The sequence below is a fragment of the Protopterus annectens genome, chromosome 3.part1, assembly GCF_019279795.1.
Source record: "Protopterus annectens isolate FY-2018-M chromosome 3.part1, PAN1.0, whole genome shotgun sequence".
Classification (NCBI taxonomy): Eukaryota; Metazoa; Chordata; order Ceratodontiformes; family Protopteridae; genus Protopterus; species Protopterus annectens.
The window spans coordinates 1276689144-1276707636 of NC_056732.1; the positions used below are offsets into that span (position 1 = coordinate 1276689144).

At 42.9% G+C, this 18493-nt stretch overlaps 1 protein-coding gene across 1 annotated transcript in view; it reads left to right on the forward strand.

Moving 5' to 3' along the window:
• Positions 1-18493, forward strand: part of ZC3H3 (zinc finger CCCH-type containing 3) — a 3466749-nt gene that overhangs the window by 1949972 nt on the left and 1498284 nt on the right. The gene's annotated exons all lie outside the window — the stretch shown is intronic.

The following is an 18493-nucleotide window of genomic DNA, read 5'->3' on the forward strand; positions in this document are numbered from 1 at the left end:
CTCTGAGAAATGACATTGATCCTTTTACTGCCCTCCTTTTCTTCTGTGCTGGTGTTTATAGATTCTCTCTGTAAAGAAGGTACTAGTTTTTCCACAAAGTGTACTGTTGGCAGCTATATCATATTTTCACTCGGGAGACTATGCTTCTTGCTTGGTTGCTTCCAAGCTGTACAAGGCTTTCCTAAAGAGAACCTTTTTGCTCAGACCTGAAGTGTAATATCCGTCACCTCCATGGGATTTAACAGTAGTATTTCAAGGCTTAACTCAGCAACCCTTTGAACCGTCAGCAAACCCTGATTTAAAACCATTTTAGTGGCTGTTACATCTGCAAAAAGGATTTCTGAACTCCAGGTTCTTTCTTCCAAAAAAAACTCTTACATTGTTTTTCATAAAGATAGAGTTATCTTATGAACCAGTCCTTCTTTCCTACCAAAAGTGGCTTCTGAATCAAACATAAATCAGACCATTCATTTTCCAGTCTTCCCAAAATTTTCAAACAAAGCAGAATACATACTGCATCTTTTAGATGTGCATAGACAACTACTTTTCTCTTTACACAGAACAAAAGATTTTAGAAAAACGGCCAACTGTTTCTCTCTTTTTCACCTAATAGGTTGGGATCTCCAATTTCTAAAGTTACATTGGCCAAGTAGATAACTAAATGCATTTCCTGGATATATTTTCAGCAAGCTCTTTCACTACCAAAACCACCTAAGGCTCATTCAACCAGATCATTGGCCACCTCATTTGCCTTCTGGTCTAGAACTTCCATTGATGATATTTCTGCAGCAGCCACCTGGTCTAATGCTCATACCTTTGTTACCCATTACAAATTAGACAATTTCCAGAAGCAGAGCTGCTTTTGGTTCAGCATTTCTCTAGAATTTCCTACCATAATTTATGTAGCTGGGGACTCTGCCCCATATGTTGAGAAAAAAATGAAAAGGACATCTTCATATATTTAAAAGTTATGTGCTCACCATAACTATGCATCTGTGTTGTCCATTTTTTTTCTTCTTCAAGTCCCCTTCCTTCCTTCCCCCTTCCTGCCATCTGCTGGAGTGATCGGATGGACTTTTGGAACCTGCTGTTCCAGGTTTGAGCCCTTTTCTCTTCTCTTTTCCAGTTATATATTAAGACCTTTAAGGCAGCAAACTCAATCTGAGATATTGCGGCTGGACTAGGACATTATCAGTAGAGGTAGGTGCTCGAGAGTGATCCGAAGTCTGTGGAATGCGGCCGAGTCTGATCCAAGGACAGATCCGAAGTTCCATACTTTGAGGAAGAATGAAAATGGGCAACACAGATGCATAGTTATGGTGAGCACATAACTTTAATATCACTGAATATCTAAGGCGGTAAGACTTGATTTAAAGTACCAGTCATTTTCTTAGAAGACAAACAATGTCCAGTATATCTGAACAATTTTAAACTATAATAATACATAAAAATACAGTGTGATATAACAAGTTGCCAAGACATTCAACAACTGTGTGGTACATTTGCGTTAAAATAAAATCATCATTGAACATTTTGAACAAAAAACAATCATGATAAATTTATTTGGGTACTAAAAACAGTATTCTTTACCATCATAAATTGGCCAATATAGTAACTTAAACTGGAATATAGAAGATATACAGTCTTTTGTGTATGGCCATACACCACATGACCATAGAGCAGTCTCCTTCAATAATATGCAGAAACATACATTCGCCCTATTAAAATTACACTATTTGTGATGAAAGGAGATACAGCCAGCCCAGCAAGCTGGAATTTTGTAAATAATGATATGTCATTGTTGACTATCAAAATGATTTCTGTAAAATGCTCACATTACAACTGTATTAGAACTGTATGTCATGTGTATATCAAACTGGTTTGTACAGACGTGTGTTGAAAAGGTATTTTATAAAGTGTTTGTTTGAAACATAACCAGAGTGTGCCCTGCTGGAAGAAAACAGAAATGTACATACACTATTGTAACTGTCTGAATGTATATATTTTAACAGTGGAAACTGGAATGCAGCAAATTTTAGCAAAATAGTTGAAATTAAATTACTTTATAGGCTATGCAATAAAAGATGGTATCTTTCAGTTTCCAATGCAGCTAGAGACATAGAGTCTGTACTGAGAAACTTTCTGTATTGTCTTTAGGGTGAATTAATTACTAGTCTTGAAAGCATGAATAAATGCAATTGCTTTATGACTTCCAGCATCTGCCAAAGATCTGAGGTCTTTGTATTTTCACCGGTAGATGTTAAATACTGCCAGTTTCCAGCCGTGGGGTTTTTGCCTGGGCACTAGAGTAAGATGACAAGAACTTATGTCATTCTGCAAGCTTATCCCAGCAGTAATATTTGAGATGTTAATTTGGGAAGTGTCTTAGTGAGACAGAGCATTCTGCATTATCTCTTGGACCTGACAACAACAAGAACCATTCACCACATCTGCCTTGCTCTATTCTTAAGTTCTTAGGTTATAGTAACTCTTACAGATTCAGTCAGGAATATAGTAAAGCTTAGTATGCATATTTTTCTTTATTTGAGACAGTCCTGCAATGGCATTTTAAATATTTCCTGTGGTTTTGAACTCCGATCTCACTGTGAATATATATTTAGTAGTGCCTTGTTCTTTTATTATTTATTCATAAATATATTTAAACCTTTCATTGTGGCTGATCTGTGTAGAGATATTTAAGTTTTGAGAGTACTTGCATATTTATTTGGTGACACTGTGTGGGTCACTCCTAATAGCCTTGCTCTTGGTCAAACTACCATTTGTGTTAATATTAATATTACACAGTAAGATTGGACACCCTTTGTTAAGGGTCTTAAAGTAGTTGATAAGGGGTTCTGGTGACAGTGATAACTACCTTAAGTCTGGGCAGAAGGTGGAATAACTAGTAAACCTGTGCCAGCCTTTTCTGGTGGCAGTAACTACCTTATAGTCTGAGCAGAAGGGGGGCATAACTAGTAAACCTGTGCTAACCTTTCCCAGGTGTGTGTGTGTGTGTGTGTGTGTGTGTGTGTGTGTGTGTATAAAATAAATCTCCAAGAGTGTGTGTCAGCTACTTGGACAGGGACACAAAGCACTGGTTGGACAGAGAGAGTGTTGAAGAACTTGGCTTGGAACTTTGGCTATGGACTCATCTCTATAGCTGTGCCGGTGGGGAGTCTTATTAGGGATCTGGAGAAAGAGGGAGAAGCCAGCCCTGGACTAACTATGGTCTCTGTGTGCTGTTAAGGGAAATTCCACTTGATGCAGAGAGCTGCATCTGGAAATACTGTGTGTGTACTTGTCATCCTCCCAGTGTACGTCCCCCACTGGTGCCAGTGGTGAGGATTGAGACTCCTTGATTACTGGTCCAGTGGTGGGACGTCACACTATTCTTGACGACTTTTTTGTTCATGACTCAGATTTGAGCCTGGACTTACTACAGGACTCTGTTTAATCAAGCTTTAATTTATTTTGCAACTGTCTCTCTGCAACTCTTCAAACTCTGAGTGTTGCAAAAACTGCTGCAATGTACTTCTCCAATGAACAAGTAACAAAATCCCACAACCAAATGAATATATTCACTCCCCATAAAATTCTAGTACAACAGGTTTTCCAGTGTACAAGTACTTTGGTTTGTCATTTTACCTTTTTGTGTCTCTGTGTGTCCTTCAGTCTGCATACTGAAAATATCTGCTGAAAGGTTGTGTAGTATTTTGAATGCTTACTACTTAATTTTTAGCTACGTTACTGAAGAAGCTAGAAAAGTAATTGCCAAAAACATTCTTGATTCCCAGACTTGAATATGTCTCTAACTGTTCTAATCTCCTCTCAAGGACCCCGTGATACAGACAGCCATAAGTACAGTCTGTAGATTCATTCAGCTGTTAAAAAGCAATATGCATCAATGCCTTACAACTCAGTAGCGTAGAGTTGCTTCCTGTAACAGGCGGATGTTCTTCGTCTTCCATTGCTGCAGTCCTGACTATTGGGTATAGTCCGCGTCCCAGTCGGCCCGAATACCAGAGTATAAGGCTGACGTCGGTCAGGGCGCATTAGACTGACGTCAGTACGTCAGGGTACTAATGCGCATGACCGACGTCATATCCTCAGTCTTTTTTGCCGCATGGTCCGATGCAGAAGCAATTTTGCGAGTGCAGGTTGGCGTTCTGAGATTTTCCGAAACCGGAGTTTCAGACCGAAACAGAGTTGGCTAAGTAACCCGTTGGGAACATTTTGGTTTTTCTTGCCTCAGTATTTAACCGGATGTCAGAAAAAGTGAATAACTGTATTTCTTGTGGGAAGCAGATACCGCATAGGGATTATCATACATTGTGTATACCTTGTTTAGGGCCTGAGCACGACGTTGTTGGTTGCCGCTCTTGTGCTAGATTTAACAAGCGCACTATTAAGAGGAGGCTAGATTGTGCTAGGTTAGTGTTTGGAAAGCGTTGCAATTATAATATGCCGTCGGATGCTCCGTCGCCCGCTTCATCCAAGAGCGCAAGGACAAAACAGTGAAGCCTAGGGGTGAGGAACCGCAGTCCCGGACGTCGGTTCTTTAGTAGGCTCAGTGGAGCCAGAGGTTTTGCCAGGAGTCTCGGGAGTCTCAGGCAGATACTTTATTGTTACAGGATGTGCCTTCTCAGGAGGTAGGCCAGGCTGAGGGGCTTCTGAGGTAACTGTTCTTCCCTCTCTTCCCAAGGTAGTTAGGGCCTCTCCTTCTGTTGCCAAAGCTTCTTTAGAGGTAGGCCAAGTTCAGCTTCGTGGGGGCTTCTCCTAGCATTTCGGGCTCTGTGCCTAAGAAACATATGCTTAAAATGGCTGAAGATTTGATTACTCTAATTAGAGGTTCTATGCCCCGCCTGATAAGAGGCCTAGGGTGGAACAGGAGTTTGATAGTTTTGAACAGTGTTCACAGGCTTCAGAGTCTTCTGTGGAAGACTTACAAGAGTTTCCTACTTATTCTGATTCTGATGTGGATGATTCCACTCCTACAGCTTCTCCTCCTGAGGATTTTTCATTTTCAGAGACTCTTCACTCCATGAGGGAGCACTTTAAATGGGAAGGCCAGGATTACTCTGATTCCAGGAAAAGGCTTAGGGAATTCTTGTTTTTACCCCAGCATAGGCCCTTAGCTATTCCTCCTGTGTTGAATGTGGTGGAGGATGTTTTGCAGAGGCTTCCCTGAACCCTGACTCCTTGCCTCCTGCTCCTGTTAAGCCTGATAGGTATTATAGGGTGCCCGGCTCATAAGTATTTGTTTAAGAGTCCTAGGGCGGACCCAGAAACTATTTCTCAGGGGCCTAAGGGTGTTAAAGCTTCTGTGGTTAAAAATCCTGTACCTTCTGATAAAGAGGCAAGGGCTTTGGATAGGTGGGGTAAGAAAGTGTATACTTCTTCCACTCTAGCCATGAGGGCATTGAATTGTCAGTTTCACATGCTAAAATATCAGAATTATCTCCTTTCACAATTGAAATCTAAGGTGGATGCTTTGGCGGAAGGTATTGAGTGTAAAGAATTGCTGGATTTGGTTCATGTGTCTGAACAAGTGGGTAAGCATTCTTTGCAGTGTGGTTTTGATGCTGTTCAGGCCTCCTCGAGGGTGGCTGCTACTAGTTCTGTTCTTCGCAGACATGCCTGGTTGAAGGATCAGAATTTAGCTGAGCATGTTAAGACCAGGATTTTGGATGCTCCTTTACAGTCTGATGTGTTGTTTGGACCGCCTGTGGAAGCAGTCTTAAAGAAAATGGAAGACAAAGCTAAGTCTATGCAGACTGTTAAAGATTTTTGCAGGTGCAGCCTCCAAGTTTAGTAGAAATTGGCCTGCTAAGGGGTGGACATATCCTGCTTATGGTTCCCAGTCTAGGGGTAGGTCTAGGCGTGGTAGGGGCAGGGCTCAAGGTTCATTTAGGCCTAGATCAGAGAGTTCACCTGCTCAGACTTCTGGTGAGGGCAGGGGTCAGTCCTTTCGTAAGCAGACCCAATGACCTGCCTTTTCAGCTGCCAGTGGATTCTCGTCTGGCAGCTCCTTTGGGAGGAAGATTGTCTCTTTTCAAAGAAAATTGGGATTTAATCACTCAAGACAGATGGGTGCTGGATATCATTCATCACGGTTACAGATTTTATTTCCACACAATGCCCCTTTCAAAGGCATGCCAGATGTTCCTCCTCCACAAAGAAAAGAGGCTCACAAGCAAGTTTCTCAGTTACTCCAGATAGGGGCCATTCAGCCAGTCCCTGTATCAGAAAGGGGCTCGGGATTTTATTCTCGCCTGTTCCTAGTACCAAAGAAGGGGAACACGTGGAGACCAATTTTGGATTTATCTATCCTCAACACTTATCTGGACATTCCCAAGTTCAAGATGTTGACGTTACAGCAACTGTTACCTCTACTGGGCAAGGATCACTGGATGGTAACTTTGGATCTCAAGGAAGCTTACCTTCATGTGCCTATAAGGCTAAGTTGCAGAAAGTATCTGCGGTTTCAACTGGAGATTTTCATTATCAGTTCTCTGCATTGCCCTTTGGCTTATCTACTGCCCAGAGTATTCACAAAGGTTCTGGCTCCAGTGATAGCTTACTTCAGGCTTCAAGGCATTCAAATCTATCCTTACTTGGACGACTGCCTGATTCTAGCTCAAGAAAAGGAAGACCTTCTACAGCATCTGGAATATGTCATAGCAGTGCTAAGATGCCTAGGGTATTCTGTGAACGAAATAAAGTCCAGTCTAGTACCCTCTCAAGACATGTGCTTTCTGGGTGTGAGACTGAATACAGCAGCCCAGATGGCCTTTTTAACCCCGGACAAACAAAAGAGTCTGTCACTTTACTTCCATCAACTATCTCATCAGTCCGTGCTGACTGCAAGGACAGTCCTTCGAGCATTAGGGTTCATGGCATCTTGTATTCTGGTGCTTCCCAATGCCAAACTGCATATGAGGAAGCTGCAATGGTATCTCAAAATGTATGGACACAGCACTGCCAAGATTTGGACACTGTCATTCAAATAATACCTTGCCTTCAAAAGGAATTCTTGTGGTGGGCTCAGGAATGTCACCTAAACAAGGGACTCTCTGTGACCCGGCCAGAGGCGAGTCAGATTTTAACGACAGATGCCTCGGACACTGCTTGGGAGCTCATCTAAATGGAAAGTGGATACAAGACAAGTGGCCTGCCAGACTACAGCATCTACATATCAACATGAAGGAGATGTTAGCAGTCCAGTTTGCATTGATGGCTTTCAAGGAGTTACTTCTTCCAGGGCAGGTGTTGATTCTAACAGACAACACAACTGTCATGTGGTACATCAACAAGCAAGGGGAACACATTCTTATCCTCTATGCAGGCAAGCAATGATTTTATGGGAGACATGCTAAGCCTGCAACTAACTCTTCAGGCAAGGTTTCTGCCAGGAGCACAGAACTCCTAGCAGATGTATTAAGCAGACAAATCATGGATCCCCACGAGTGGAAACTGGATCTTCATGTATTTCAGAAATTGACAGTGTCATGGGGAACTCCAGACATAGATCTGTTCGCTTCTCCACTAAACCACCAGCTGCCAAAGTATTGCACAAAGGGGTTTCATCACACAGCTTGGAAAGTGAATGCTCTGTCTTTCAGTTGGAAAAACCTTCATGTCTATGCCTTTCCACCTCTGCCTCTTCTTCCAAAGGTATTATTAAAGGTCAGACAAGACAGGCCAAGGATGATTTTGATAGCTCCAGATTGGCCTCGGCAACACTGGTACCCACTTCTACGGAGTCTTGTGAAGAAGCCTCCATGGCCTTTACCTCTGATTCCTCATCTGTTATCTCAGAAGGACGGTCATCTGCTCAATGTCAAGCTTCAATCTCTTCATCTCACAGCTTGGCATATTCTGTGTTGAAGCACAGCAGGTCTCAGCTTCCTCAACAAGTTTTAAATGTGATTATGGAAGCTAGAAGGCCTAGTACTAGGAGAGTGTACGCAGAAAATGGAAGAGATTTTTATTTTGGAGTACAGCAAAGAATTTGGAGATTTCAGAGCCTAATTTGAGTGTGGCTCTTCAATATCTTACTGAATTATTGGACAAAGGTTTGTCCTTCTCTTCCATTAAGATTCATGCTGCAGCAATTTCAGCTCACTATGATTGTGACCCACCTTTGTTTTCGCATCCTTTGTTCAAGCAGTTTCTTAGAGGGGCAAAGAATATAAGACCCCACGTAGAGCTCCTACTCCTGCTTGGGATCTCAATTTTGTGTTGGAAAAACTTACTCTACAACCTTTTGAGCCTGCAGCTACTGCTGAATTGAAATATTTGTCATGGAAGACTGCTTTTCTGTTGGCTATTACTTCTGCAAGAAGGGTGTCTGAGTTGCAGGCCCTTATGGCAGTAGAGCCCTTTTGATTTTCCATAAGGACAGGGTATCATTACGTACTAATCCTTCCTTTATGCCTAAGGTGGTTTCTAGTGTGGCTTTAAACCAAACTATTCATTTGCCTACGTTTTTTGCAGATCCTCAAAATAAAGGGGAAAAGATTTTGCACACTTTAGATGTACACAGGCAATTGCGTTATTATTTGAGCAGGACTAAGAATTTTAGGCAGTCTCAGCAGTTACTTGTTTCTTTTGCCTTGGGTTCACAGGGCAAGCCTGTGTCAAAACAAACTATTTCTAGGTGGATTGGTTTGCATTGCATTTTGTTATTCCCATCATGGCAAAGAGGTTCCAGCTGGGATTAGGCCTCATTCCACTAGGGCTACTGCCACTTCAACAGCATTTCTAAGGGGGGTGGCAACTAAGGATATTCTGGAAGCAGCTACTTGGAGTTCAGTGCATACTTTCTCTAGGCATTATCACCTGCCTATATACTCTAAGACTAGGGCTGGTTTTGCCACAGCTGTTTTACAAGGCATGTTGTCAGCTCCTGCTACTTTATAATTTGCCAGCCTCCCTTACCTCTGCTTTGGGATTCTACCCAATAGTCAGGACTGCAGCAATGGAAGACGAAGAACATAGTACAGTTTTGTACCTACCATAAATGTAGATGTTCGAGGATTCCATTGCTGCAGTCCAATACCTCCCTCCTTCCCTCTGTGTTTAGGGGTGGTTGTGTAGGTGAGTTTACATGCTTATATTTTATATATATATGTATATATTGTTGTATATATTATACATGTTTTTGGTGCAGGTTGTTTTGGGGTCTTGTCTTTTTGGGTCTTCTGACATCTGGGGCAAGAAAAGACTGAGGATATGACGTCGGTCATGCGCATTAGTACCCTGACGTACTGACGTCAGTCTAATGCGCCCTGACCGACGTCAGCCTTATACTCTGGTATTCGGGCCGACTGGGACGCGGACTATACCCAATAGTCAGGACTGCAGCAATGGAATCCTCGAACATCTACATTTATGATAGGTACAAAACTGTACTTTTTCTCTCTTCTTTCACATGGAAGGCATTCTGCAATACCTGCTGCCCTACATTACAGCACAGTGAATCATTGTCCTCCTCTTTCTTTGACCCTCATGGTGAAAAATAGAAACACTTTAATACTCCAGAGACCACAGTTCATGAAAGCAGTAGGTGCTTCTTAAAGGCAGACAATCAACATTCTTACTGCTGCAGTAGCCTTTGGCTATATAGGTTCTATCCTGACTAGGATACAGTAACCAGCCAGCTTCATAAAACCCTTTCTCCAACACCTACACTCTGACTGCTGTATGGCTAGCTCCTTTGTGTGAAATCAGTAGTCAGATTACAGAAATGTCAGTACTTTCTTGCTGCCTCAAGAGGAAGCAGCTCTGAGGCTTCATGGGAATAGCAATTGGCAGGCTTCAATCTGGCAGAAAAGTCCCCATAGGGGAAGCCTTCCACTCAGAAATCTTTGCCCATTTTAAGGAAATGCTTTTATTTTCTGACTTAGTGGTATTTCTATAGTACTGTACGTTTCTTGTGAGGGACTGCTGTTTTTAATATAAGACTTGTTTTTTTTATTATTGAGGGTTAATTTGGTGGGACAAATGCCCTGCTTTTGAAAACTTAATATTTGTGTAAGTTTTAAGGATCAGAAAATATTTTACAGGGCAGGAAATGCTTTATATCTTAAATGCTTGTGCTTACTTTGTGATAACTTACCTGCTGTTTTTTTTCCTATCAGCGCACTTTAGAAAATATTTCATTTTTTTTTGTACTACTTGTACTTCCCTTTTGAAAGGGAACTGTGTGGGGAAGTGTAAGTGTGTGTGTGCTACTTGTGAACAATTGTCTGACAACTTACTGTCCAACTACCTCGCTCCAGCAACACTTGCTCGCAACCAGGATTCTTCCTCAACTGCAGCATGGATACTTCCTCCAGACCTGCTGGCTCTTCTCCCACCATACCTGCAAAGAAAAAGCAACACATGAAGGCTCTCTTGCCTCCACTGTAGGCTCAGACAGTGCCTCAGCTGTTAGGGGCTGAGTGTATAGTAGCTGAACATTGTTCCTCAGACCACTTACTTGGTACTCCAGGTTCCTGTGGTGTAGCTCCTTCAGCCAGACACCGTGGACACCTTAACTTCCAGTTGAGTTGTTTCAGCAGCCCTTACCAGCACTCAGGCTTCTTCCTCAAATACAGCATGGGTACTTCGGTCCTCCTGGCTCTTCTCCCACCATACCTAAAAAGAAAAAACACATTAAGGAGCACCTTGCCAGGGTTGAAGTGCCATCCCCTAATTGGTCTTCTTTCAGGGAGGTCACTGGTAAGAAAAAAAAGGTTAGACTTTGCTCATCTGAGGACATGGTGTCATGATCATAAAGATGGTTTCCTTAATTTAGCCAGGAAATTATTACAGTCTGTTAATCCAGAACTCAGAACTAGTAGTAAAGAAATTTCTGAGGAAAGTTTGTCAGAGAATTTTGACATTAACAGAGATTGAATGACTTCTCCTAGATATTCCCAGGCCCAACACTCTGATTCTGAGGATAGTTGGTTCTCTCCAGCTTCCATGGAGGAGTATTCCTATTCGGAAATAATTTATAGAACAAATGAGGTATTTTTGTAGGAACAGATGGATGTTCCACCTGAACTGTGGAAATAGTATGATATATTTTAAGTGGACGTGCCTCATTCTCTGCCTGTTCCTCCCATTTTGCAAGCCTTGGAGGATGTGTTAAATATTGCCTGTAATAACCCTGCCTCTCAACCTTCAGTACTCAAAAGGCAGATAGACTTTATAAAGTATCTCAAGCTAACAAATTCTTGTTTTCTCATCTTAGATCTGACCCAACTGCTATTTTGACCTCTCTGTCAACTGAAGCATACTAAATGCCCTATTCCTTTACTCTGTCTCTTACCAACTATAAAGGGGTGACCTATGCGTGACCTAAAAGGCAGTCACAAATCCAGCCCTGATGGAGCTGCTACACATCCTCACATCAAGCAGCACAAGGGTCACCTGATCTAGACATCTAAAATTAGTCATTGCCTCAAACAAAACATGCTGGAGAAACAGATGCGTCTCAGAGATTGCCCCTTTGGGACAGGCTTCCTATTCACTTTAAGCAGAGGCCTTCTCTGGCCCTCTTCAAACACAGTTTGGCTCAATGGATGAGGAATCACAAATTCACACCTGAGGTAGTGCTTATGTCCCTTATGGACAAGGGGCAGTGTGTAACATACTCTAGGCATAGGCACAAACCCATGCCATCCTCTTGCCCCTAGGAGCCATATATTAGGTAAAATCCGGCTATATTGGCTAGCCTTGTAAGGGCTCTTACCCTATTAGCCTAGTCATTTCCTATGAACTTATAAGGAAACAGATGTTTAATCAATAGTAATCTTTCTCCTGTGACTAAAGAAGGTAAGGTATTGGCCAGATGTGATAAAGAGAATTTTCTCTTCTTCCACTTTAGCACACAGACTTAACTACCAGCCACATATGCAGAAGTTTATTCTTTGTTGTTTAAGTAGTTTGATGGAATACTCTACTGTATATTCCTTCAGACGGTAGCTCCAATCCAAATTCTGTTATTTCTGTTTTGTCTCAAGTGTCTTCATATGCTTTGAAAAGTGCCAGTAGTGTATGTAGACCCATTGCTATTGCTACACTTTTGAGTATGTATGCCTCGGCACATAACTAAAGATTGCTGATGAAGTAAAGTCTGAGATTGTAAACTCCACTTTAGTTAATGAGGCTTTGTTTGGCCCTTTTGCTATGCAGGTAATTAAATAATTTGATGTGGTGTCAAAGCCATGGTCTCAAGCTCAATGCCAAAAAGTGCATCGTCATCCCTTTTGGTAAAAACTCTGTACCCGTGAACTACCACATAGGCGGTAGTCTGTTTAACACCGAAAGTGTGATGAGACCTTGGGACACAGGTGGACAGTAGTCTCTCCTTTGATAATCACATCACCACAGTAGTCAGGAAATCCTTCTATGTGGTACACCTCATCACAAAAGGTTTCTCATCCAGGAAAAAAAAGGTCATTGTTCCCCTCATCACTCATTAGAACCATTGTAGAATACAATGCCCCTTTTGGTATGTACCTCACAAGACATCTACATCAACTGGAAAGGCCACATATATACCTCACAAAGAGGACTACCGGCCTCAAACAGATGCCCTACGCAGACCGTCCAAAAAACTCCAGCTTTACTCCGTCGCATATCGCCTACTCAGATGCGATCTCTGCTTAACATACAAAGCTATGTCAAACCCAGAGCTGTTGGACATGCTCTACTTAAAGAAATCCCAATCCCTCCGAGCTACACGATCTAGGGACCTAAACCTTGTCACAACAATAAAAAGAACATGCTGGAGGGATAGATTCCTGTCCCAGAGACTTCCCATACTCTGGAACAAACTACCTATCTATATCAAACAAAGCTCCTCATTAGCACTCTTCAAGAAAAATCTAAGTTAAGTTTTTCTGCATAGCCGCCTATTTTGAGCATTTTCTGGCTTGTTAAATTTGATTTCTGCATTAGTAACTGTATTTAGAGCACAACCTAGAGCTGTTTACTGAATTTCCTGTTTGCACTTATTTTTAAAATCGTTTTTTTCTCAAAACTTGCATTTTATCTGTCTTTGGCCTAGCACTCTTGTGTGGGGTCATTTACTGCACTGTTATAACTTGTTGATACTTGTTAACCTCTGCTATAGCTAAAAAAACAAAAAAAATCTTGCTTTTTTCCCACTTTTCTGAGATTTAAAAAAGTTCAGTTACAGGCTTGCTGTTTTTGAACTGTTTGTAAGTTTCTGTGAGGCCATTTTTCCTTTGGCTAAAGGAAAGTCTCTCTGTTGATCAGTGGCAGTGAAAAACATTGAGCAGCCTGCCTGCCCCTGTGGGAGTGGTTACTGACTTGAAACTGTAGTTTTATTGGCCATTTTGGGTCAATTCCAAAACTCCTTCATCTTCCTCTCCTAAAACCCTCTTTGCGGTTTTATGATTTTGAGCATAGCGCAACAACGGGCAGCCTAATTGGGTTTAAACTATTCCTGGCCACAAAGTCTGCTCTTCACTTTTTCCCTTAGAACTGCTCTATCTCTCAATTTAAACACCATATTCTCATTCTAAGGCCCTTCACTGGTCCAATTAAGTAATCCTACAAGTTAGCACTATTAAACCATAAGCACTACTTACTCTTATACTCTCTGCGATTACCCTGTCCTCTATTGGTCCGTCTTAAATTCAGTTTCCCTGTTACTCTAGCATGTCCAAAGGTCAGTCAATGGTTTCCTCTCCAGTCCAGCTGGTGAATCTGGGAATTTTGAGGCAATGTTACAACTGTCTCATGTACACGGACAACCCTCTCATCCTCCAAACAGGTTCAAATATATGTGAGAGATTCAACTATTTAGCCAAACTGGAGGCTGAGCTCTCTCATCTCAAAACTGGTGTAACCAGTCAGGAGGAGAAAGTAACCTCACACAACACAATTCCAGTATCACATAGTCCCACCACATCAGCGAACCAAACACATAAATACACAAAACATACTGGAGGCTCTAAATAAAAATCTACCTAAGCAACAGAGACCTCCAAAGCAGACATCCAAGCAAACGCTACCTCAAAACAAAACACACACAACACATAACCCACAAAGTCAGTGTGCCAAGCAGCCACAGCCCTTAAGGCTGAATAACACACCTGATACTCTTGTTATAGGTGACTCTATTGTCAGACACACTGACGTCCCGCTCACCAGGCTGAATAAAGAGAAGGTCATGGTGAGCTGCCTGTCGGGTGCTAGGATCCGACACATAACGCAAGCACTCAGGTCACTCCAAAGCAAATACAAATATGACTCAGTCATTGTACATGCTGGTGTGAATGACCTGACATACCTCCCTGGACTACATGAAAAGAGACATAGAGGAGCTCTCTGATCATGTAGCCCAGGCTGGTATGACCCTGACCTTGAGCAGCATCTTACCCTCACCTAGAATGATGCCACAGTACAAAGACAAAATGATCGATTTTAACAATTGGCTAAAATTTTGGTGTAATTCAAAGGGGATCCAGTGTCTGTCAGCCTGGGATGGCATGCTCGACAAGCCACGTTGCTTCGCTAGGGACGGCTTGCACCTGTCACCACTGGGCTCGGATATTGGCAAAGGCTCTTGCCACCCCCATAGTGCCTTTTTTAGGCAAGGCTCAAAAGTCAAACCCACCCCCATAGACAGCACAAGCAACAAGAAACTAAGGGTAATGCTGCTAAACGCCAGAAGTCTTAACCTCAAGATGCACGCTCAAGCTCTCCTCAGTATGGAGAACATCGATATCTGTGCAGTGACAGAAACCTGGTTCAAGGCTCCAGAGAGCACCCCAGCACTACCAGGCTATACCTCGTGTCATGCTTTTCGGCCCCTAAACCCGGACCGAACCACAAAAGGAGGGGGAGTTTCCATATTTATCAAGGATATCCACACCTCCAGGTTAGTGGCATTGCATGAAGTATCGGAGACCATCCATGTGCAACTAACAGTGGGCAAGACTGCTTTTCAGTTTATAGCATCCTACAGACCGCCCTCTCAAAGTCAGGAATCCCATTCGGCTTTCCTGAAAACATTGGAGAACATGAAGATCTCTCCGAACACCTTCAACTACCCAAACATTGACTGGGAGCACTACTCAAGCCCCAGCACCTTAGCCCAAAGATTCCTGGAAATTATAAACTCAAATGCTATGGAACAACTAGTCACCACTCCCACAAGAGGGGACAACATACTGGACCTGATCATTACCAACATGGGGACTCTATGCTCCACACCAGAAGTATATCCCTCATTGGTAAGATCAGACCATAAATTAATTTCACTGGATGTCCACATCCCGACCCCACCCCCAGCCCAGAAATCCACAGTGAAAAACTTCTCAAATCGAACTTCTCACTTCTCAAAACCAGTGGAATCCTTCAAGGCCCCAGGGCCAGTGGAAACTACAGCCCAAACTGCAGAATCTTATATAAATGCATTCTACGGACATCTCCAGGAATGCATGGATCATGCTATCCCAAACAAAACCAAGACCCAATCATCCAAAGGCAGGCATCCAGTCTGGTGGACCCCTGCCATAAATAAACTGGACAACAGAAGGAGGAAGCTACTACATGATAGAGCAAAATCCCTAATAGGGAAGGCATCTCTGATCAATACTAGCAAAAATTACGATCCTCATAAAATCCTCCAAGGCCAGCTTCGAGAGAAAAATTGCACAGGACACCAAAGACAATCATAAGGCTTTTTTCAGTTATGTTAGAAACCTGGGATGCAATTCCCAGACTTGTTCTGAGTTGATTCTAAACGACAAAAAATACACTGAACCCACAGACATCGCCAATATCCTGGCAGACAGGTTCAGTGCAAACTTCTCCACCCCCTCCCCCCAAAATAGCAAGTATCTATCCCGGCAGAGGGCTGCCTCCCAAACATCTGAGATGTTCAGGTGAAGGCTGCCTTCTCCAAAGCAAAAAACACTGCTTCCATGGGACCAGATGGCGTCCCAGGTTGCGTCCTACATGAACTACAAGAGGAACTAATCCCTCAGATAAAACAGCTATACAATCTCAGCCTCACTACAGGATATGTGCCCACAGAATGGCGTACAGCAACAGTGGTCTCACTCCACAAAGGTGGAGCCTCTGCGGACCCTGGAAACTATCGCCCCATAAGCCTGACTAGCTTAGTCTGCAAGGCTATGGAGAGGATCATCATGGAGCTCATAAACAAAGACATTGGGGACCTACAGACACTAGATCCTACCAAGTTCGGCTTTGTCAAGGGCAGATCCTGCCTTTTGAACCTGGTTGACTTCTTTGAAACAGTCACCAAAGCCATAGATGAAGGGAAGGTAGTCCACACAGCCTATCTGGACCTTGCAAAGGCATTTGACACAATACCCCACTTGGGCATCATAGATAAGCTATCCAGCTTAAATATAAACCCCTATGTCACAAGATGGGTCGCAAACTGTCTCAAAGACAGAACCCACAGAGTGAGAGTTGCTAGAGCCATGTCAGACTCGAAACCGGTCACAAGTGGTGTCCCACAGGGTTCTGTCCTGGGACCACTCTTGTTCGGTATATACTTTTCAAGGTACAGGCAACGTGGGAGGACTATGGCTCACCAAGTTCGCAGACGACTGCAAACTGGGCGCCATAATCAACTCTCCAGCTGACACAAACATCCTTCAAAAAGGTCTCACAGAGACAGATAACTGGTGCCAGCACCATGGTTTAAAGCTAAATGCCAAAAAATGTATAGTCATACCCTTTGGCAAAAACAATGTGCCCACAAATTACCACATAGGCGGACACCCATTAAGTACAGAGAAAGTTATTAGGGACCTGGGGACCCAAGTTGATAGCAATCTCTCCTTTGAAAACCACATTGCCAAAGTGGTTAGAAAGACCTTCTACATAGCCCACCTCATCACGAAGGGTTTCACATCTAGATCAAGAGAGGTAACCGTGCATCTGTATTCATCCCTCATCAGGCTCATCATAGAATACAATGCCCCTTTTGGGATGTACCTTACCCGACACCTGCAGCAATTAGAAAGACCCCAAAAGTATCTCACCAAGAGGATCAAGGGTCTCAAACAGATGCCATATGCTGCTCGGTTAAAAAAAACTCCAGCTCTACTCAGTTGCATACCGCCTACTTAGAGGCGATCTATGCCAGACATACAAAGCTATGTCAAATCCAGAATTAATGGACATGCTCCACCTCAGTAAATCTAAATCCCTTAGAGCCACACACTCGAGGGACTTGAACCTCAGCACAGAAATAAATAGAACTTGCTGGAGGGACAGGTTCATAACCCAGAGGCTCCTTCGCTCTGGAATAGAATTCCAGTTCATGTGAGGCAGAGCACCTCACTGAATCTCTTCAAGAAGAATCTCGATAAGTGGATGGGGGATCGTAGGTTTGTCCCAGGGATTACTCCCGTGTCACTATTAGACAGAGGCACAGTAAACTAAACCTTAAAAAGGGCACAGTATACTCAAATCAAGGGGTGGTGTAAGCCATACAGGATCGGGCTAGGCTTATAATTGCCCCAGGGCAGATAGCCTAGTATGAACCTATGAACCTATGATTGGATGGGGGAGATAGGCTGTGGTGTCTTGGGAGGTAACTCTTAAGCATGGTTTTAACCCTTCAAGCATTTTATATTCTTTCAGAGCAAAATGCAGTGAGTAAGACTAGGAGAGACCCACACAAGTGGAAACTGAATGAAGGGTTTCCAAGAATTGATCCAGTTAGAAGGATACTTCAAGTAGATCTGTCCACTTCCTTTCTAAATAGACAACAAATTCTGTACCAGGACTCCTTGCAGGCAGGTGTGGAACACAGATGCATTCTCATCTCATGCTCGGGAAGGTTACTTTATGCATTTCCAGGATAGTACAGAAGATCCAGAAGAAATCTCCAGAATCATTGCGGTAGCTTTTGTTTGGTTCAGGCAACATTAGTTCACCCTTAATATGGTATTGGCCAAGGACAATTAACGCAAGCTTTCTCACAGACTGGACCTACTAATGCAAGACAAGGGAACACTAATAAACCACAATCTCAAGCAACTTCAACTAACTGAATGGATAATTCAGTCTTGATACCTCTTGGACATCTTCTTCCATGAGGACATGCAGTTGGTAGTAAAAGAAGCAAGCACACTGGGTCTATATTATATGAACGAAAATTCATAATCTCGAACGCTCTGAAGAGCAAAAATGCCGGACCTCGAACTCCTTATTGTGGGGGGCTGCACCCCCCCCCCCCGATAAATATATATACCAACTCCAACATTGAACTGCAGTGAGGAAAGAACAAATATTCTGACCTTCACTGCACTGCGATCCCACAAGAAGCACTTCACGGTCCGGCATTTTCGCTCTTCAGAGCGTTTGAGATTATGAACTTTCGTTCATGTAATATAGACCCAGCACACCTGCTACTAGGAAATGCTATATTGACGAGTAAAAATATTTTCTAGTGGGTGCCTAGCCAATAACCAGGGCCCTG